We start from the raw sequence: 6,000 nt of genomic DNA, 5'->3' as shown, positions 1-6,000 counted from the left end.
AGCACAAAGAAGGTTCTGTAAAACCCCAGGGCTCTGGGTAGAGGTGCTCCAAGTTTGACTTCATTTTTGTTTAATGCAGCAGTTTGCTAGGTGCTTTTTAGACAAAGTGCCGGAAAGAGATTTCATGTGAGGCGATATGTAAAGCAAGAACTGTGATTTGTTTATTATATTAAAGAACACAGGCAGAGCTTTAGGATAAAAGAGTGTAAAATAAAATGACATGGGAAGCCAAACGGCAGCACTTTTTGCCTGGCAGAGTAGTGGGACGTGGACTGTGCCAGGTTGCCTTCTCTGCACCACCCTAGGCTTGGAAGGGGTGCTCACTTTGACTTGGGATTGTAAGGACACTGGCTGCCTCATAAGGAAAGTCAGCTGATGAAGTCTGCAGAGAAAAAACAGACAATGATATAAATGACATTCAGCTTTGCTTGTTGAGTTTCACCATACCTCATATTTTCTTCCCAAGAAGATGTTTTACTTTGTTTTGTTTTGTTATGTTATGTTTTGTTTTCCCGGCTGAGAATATCTTCAGAACTACTCCAAGGCTGTTTACTGTAAAGCAAAAAATCACCTTTGGAAACCAGTGGTGGAAAATAACACGGGTGACAGCAGTGCATACCTGTGACACAGCATTCCTGGGCCTCCGTGGAAATTCAACAGCCCTGCTGTATAATCAAGTCTCCTACTCCCAGTCAGCCTATCTTGATCACTTGGAAAATCTGTATTCACCCATGAAAAATGTACTCGCCCCAAGGTGTGCAGGCGTGGGATTATTTACCCACGGTTGTTAAGGGCAGTGAGTGCCTGGCAAAGCCAATCTGTGTGAGGTGGGCAGTGTAGCTTTTGTTGAAACCCTCCATCCTTCCCTGTAATGATGCTTGAAGAACACTGTAGAAGCACTCGTTTTGAGCAGCCTGTCCCTCCCTGTTGCTTCCTTGTTTGTATCTGCAAATCCCCAGAGCTCCTCAGATGCAGCAGTGTATCATCAGCCCCCAGCCTTGTGCATGGAGCTGATGTTGTGTTTTATGGTTCAAAACAAAGAGAAAACCTCTGTAGTTACAGTCCCCAGTAAGCTTGCTCAAGGTAGCAAGGAGGAAGAGGATAATCTATTCAGGTCATTAAGATGTGAGCAGAATTCAACCTGTCCTAATTAACCCTGTTTGGAATTTGGCATGTATGTAATTCATTTTACAAACCAGTCCTGACTGAAACTGGTATTACAGTCCTGCCTCTAAGCATCTGCTTTTGCATTTGGTATTTGGAGGCAGTTTACGTAAATGTGTGGCTTTCATCTGTGCTCCCACCCCAGCTGTCTCACAGCAGTGTGGGGCTGTGTTCCCCCTGCCCACTTTCTGTTAGGGACAGGCTCAGTGAGGGCACCAGGACTACCAGCATCGTGGCACATGCTCTGCAGTGGGCACTGATCCCTCCAAGGCCTCAGAGACCCGCGTGCCAGCCTGGGAGTGATACTGGTAATTGCCTCAAGGAGCTGACAGAGAACCAGCTCTGTTTGTACAAGGGTTTGTTTGGTTTTCTTACAAGTGATGTTGAACAACTGAGCTGTTCCCAGAACATGCTGCCTAAGCTGACCTTACTCCTTCAGCCACAAGCGTACCTGTGGCTCACTTTTTGCTCTCTAGCTCCTTATGAATGCTGGTAGGAATGGTTTGTGGAAGGGCATGTGGCTTCTGGCAGCAGTATATCATGCTGCGGGACCTACCATAACTGCCTCTCATCTTGTTTTGGGGTCTTTGGACATGGTAAGGGCAGGCACCCCAGGAGATTCCCAGCCAGGAAAGAGAATTAGCACCTGCTGGGAACATCTGCACTGAGAGGCTCCAGTCTGAGGCCTGGAGCTGAAGCACATGGCAGAGGAATATGATCAAATGAGAGGAAGGCTGGTGATAACTGAGCACATTTTCCAACACTTTGAGCAACTGCATTGATCTCAGCTCAAAGCTGAAGTTTTGGCTGTAAACAATGAATGACAGAGGCCAGGCTTTTAAATGGCCTCTCTGATGTCCTGGGAGGACACAGGGCTGCTTTGTAAGTGCAGGAGCCAGTCCTGGTAAGTGACAAGGCAGAGAGGAGGGGAAAAACACGGCACCATTGTGTTCGATGCTGAAATGATGGTGAACTGTATCAAGAGGCTGGTGTGCAAGGGCCGTGGGAGGCAGACAAGTCCCAGCAGACCTGGGGCACCACCTGGGGTGTGAGCAGCAGTGCAAGGTGAGCCCAGGGCTGAGAGCCTCCATGTGCTTAGAAGGACAGCCCTGAGGGCTTTCATACTGCCATGACACCAAAGGGCTTCCACCTGCCTCAGTGGAGTACCATGGCTTGAGCCAAAGGGTGAACTGCCCTCAGCTAGGGGTGTTGTCTTAGTTTGACTAAAGCTCAGTAATAGAAGAAAAGGTTTTGTGTGTGTGTTTTCATTTTGTTTGTTTGTTTTCCCCTAAATTTAAACCGTGGTAGGTAGTTTGCTTTCTGAAGTTAAATTGTCAAGATGCATTTTAATAAAACTATTTCTGTTCATTGCAGTGGCAAGACTCTGGAAACTGACCACTGTGTGTCTCCTCACAACTGTTCACCAGAGAAGGGCACAGAGGGCCCAGCTCTTCTGAAATGATGCCCCTAGAGCTCCGGCCCCTCAGGTGAGTCCAGCTGCGCTCCTTGATGCTCCTTGAAAGTCCTAAGATGGTCACCTCAGCCCCCAGTGCCTGCAGGTAGCAAGGCTCACCAATACTTGTGCTTGCTAACACAGCTACCAAATGTCATCTGTCCCAGGGAGCTAAGCTGCACGACAATTATGACTCACTGGAGGCACAGCTTGACCATCAACACTTTGTGAGCCTTCCACACCCTTTCCTGCAGGCTTTGACTTGCTTGGACTGAAGAGCATCTTGGAGTTTTTCCTTTGACAGAAAGTAGCCCTCTGACAGTTTACATATGAGGGACAAACCTGTGACTGTACCGCTGGCTTTGCAGGATGTACCATTAATGCGTGCTAATGGTGCTTTGCCTGAAGGCGTTTGCACTCAGAGAACTGGGATGCAGAAATCGTTCATTCTGTAACAACTGAAAACTGAGGTTGTAACAACATGAGGCACACGTGGAATTATATGGTATCTCAGAAGGTACATCTATTTGACAATGTGAATACAAAACCAGGCTGCTTTTGGGGTAGTACTTTTAGGCTTAGACAGCAAAAAATGTATCTGCAGATTTATCTAATGATTTAAGAGACGTCTTTTTCCCCCCTCACATGAACACGTGATTTGTGCAAGTGCATTGCAAAGCTTAAGACCTGACTGTTTTCACACTAGTTTCTCTGAAGCTTATATCCAGTCTCTGTGTACAGCTCTCACTGTAATGCAAATTTAGTTAATCCCTGTTCCCATTTCAACAACTAACCTAAACAGTGTTTAAAGTTACAAGCTGTGGCTATATTCACATTCACCTCCCTGCACACCACAGTCTATAGTTTACTAGTTGATGTCATTCAATTTTAACCTGACAATCTGCATCCTGGCGATTTTTTGGTGTTGCAATTAATTGATTTGCTAATGCCTTTCTTCTACCTTTCCCTCCTTCATTTCCACATTTCTTTGTCTCCTCTGCTTACGGTGTCTTTAAGAAGTTGTAAACAGATCTTCTTCCACCATATTTGTTTAGATATGGACATGGTTACGCGTAAACTAGTTTACAAAATAAACGGAATGGTTTGAACAACCTTTATGGTGGGGTAATGGGGTAATCCTTTTTGTTGTGGGCAGCTGAGTACACCAAGCTCTGCTGGCTCCAAAAAGATGGATCACTGCAAGAGGTCTGGGTGAACAAGAGCTGCTACTGGTTCCTCTTGCAGGCGGGGAGTCCCAGGGCTGTGCTTTCCCATAGCTTTGGTTTTCAGCCTCTTGTCACCACACCCACATAAGAATACAGTGACAGCCATTTTGCTACCGCAGGTGCCCACAATTAAATAATTTCCCTGAACTTTCTGCCGTGTGGCCTGCAGGACTGGGTTCTTGCTTTACTCCCTGTATTCCTCTCCACTGTTGTACCCCTCACCAAGGAAGACAAGATAGCTGTGTGTCCAGTGTGCTGCCACTGGACCATCTGGAAGGCAGGACCGTCCTCTCTGAGCAACCACAAAGGCTGGAGGGGCAGCCACGGGAAGCAAGTAACTCCTTCCTTGGTCATCTGCCAGCTCCTGGGAGGCTGTAAACAAGCACAGGGTTTCACTGAAGACTCAAAAGCTGCCAGGTTCCCTGTCCCCTGCATAACCAAAAGTAGCTATTGCAGCTGAGGCCCTTCCAGCCTAAAACAAGCATGGAACGCAGAAGCCCCTCCTTTCATTTCCCGAACACATTTCTGGCTGCCAAATCTACCCGGGCTGACATCATCCTCTGCTAAGGCTGAATCAGTGTGGTTGGGGAGTAGGGTTTTGCAACCTCTTAATGACAATTCGCCACAGCTTGTCCCTGTATCAACTGGCCGGGGAAACAACATTAGTGCCCGGTAAGCAAGAAACGTGTTTAAACCTGTGGTTTAGGCAATGCAGCTGATGCTGCAGCTGCGCACGTAGCCAGAGAGTAATTGTAATGCCACCTAGTGGCATCGCCTTTGGAAAGACAGCCGTGGTTGTGGGTGGGTGCTGGTGGGTGTCCACCAGGCTTATTTAATTACAGTTTTCTCCTTTTGGATGTGTAATATATACTGGTGCAGATTGCTATGTGTTATGAGTAAACAAAATGGTGCTGAAGTGTTGAAAGGAAGCAGAAAAGCAGAATTTAGGGACAAAGCTCCTCTGCGCAGCTCCCCTTTCCTCTCGTAACTGCTATCTCTGCCTTCTTTCAGGGGATGTTTTGCTCAGGTGCTGCATCTCAGTCCCGGGCCACTGTTAGGTGTCCTTCATGAGGCAGGTCCATAAGCCTAACATAGGCTGCTCGGTGCTCCTAAAACTGTAAATAGTAGTGAGATGTGATGAACTCAAGGAACCATTACTCTAAGTAGCAGTTTAAGTCTGTAGTTTCTCTGGGGAGTGCTTGAGTTGGCTTTCAGCCTCGGGCCTGTGAAAAGACCCAGCCAAGAAGCCTGGAAGTAGTCACAAAATGCTTTTTATTCCTGGCCAGGGATTTGTTTGTCTTCAGTGAACCTTGGAGTCCGTTTAAATCCAGGATCCAGAATGGATAAGATTCATGTCAATCTGTTGGCAGACTGCAACTCTTCTTTGAATTTTTGTATTTCTCATGGCAATTTATGTAGGAGAACCAGAAAGCAAGTGACTCAAAGCACTGGAGGAGAGATAATGCCAAAATCAGCAGGACTGTGAAAAGCCTATTTGCATTTTTTTCCCCAGGGATGCTCGTTTTTAATATAGAGAGGTGTGAAAAGTGAGGATGTTTGCTTATAGAGAAATGGGCTTTATTAATGACATCCTCAAGTAAGAATTTCTTGGACATACCTCTCAGTCTGGAGATCAGCACGTATAGCAGCAATTTGCATTCTGTGCCTTGCTGAGGAGAGGCATAATTTGAGTGGCTTCTTGAGTGCTCCAGATCAACAAATCCGTAGGAAAGTACTGCTCAGCTTTCACATGCAGCAGTACCTTTCAACTTCAAAGTGCTTTACACACATTAACTCATCTGAGATGCGTTCTGTCATGAAACTGTTATGCTTTTGTTTTTTTGTACCATGCTGTTATTATACATATTAACCCAGTGCCTAGAGGCCCAACTGAGATCAGGGCTCTGTTGCGCACAGACAGAATTAAAAAGCCAGCTTCTATCCAGATGAGTTCACAATCTACAAAAGAAGCAATGGGTGGGAAAGGAAAGAGAGGCACAGGGAAGTATGCCTTATGTCACTCAGCTGGAGCTTGTGGAGCACAGGTTTTCTGAGTCTGAGGCAGGCACGCAATCCTTTGGCTTCGCTGCCTCCTGTTAACGTCTAAGTTGGTAAGAAAGCGCGCCAGCCATTTTGTCTCCAGAACAGGCTAAACAG

This window comes from Excalfactoria chinensis, chromosome 4, assembly GCF_039878825.1.
Source record: "Excalfactoria chinensis isolate bCotChi1 chromosome 4, bCotChi1.hap2, whole genome shotgun sequence".
Lineage (NCBI taxonomy): Eukaryota > Metazoa > Chordata > Aves > Galliformes > Phasianidae > Excalfactoria > Excalfactoria chinensis.
Note: the sequence above shows the minus strand (reverse complement) of the source record.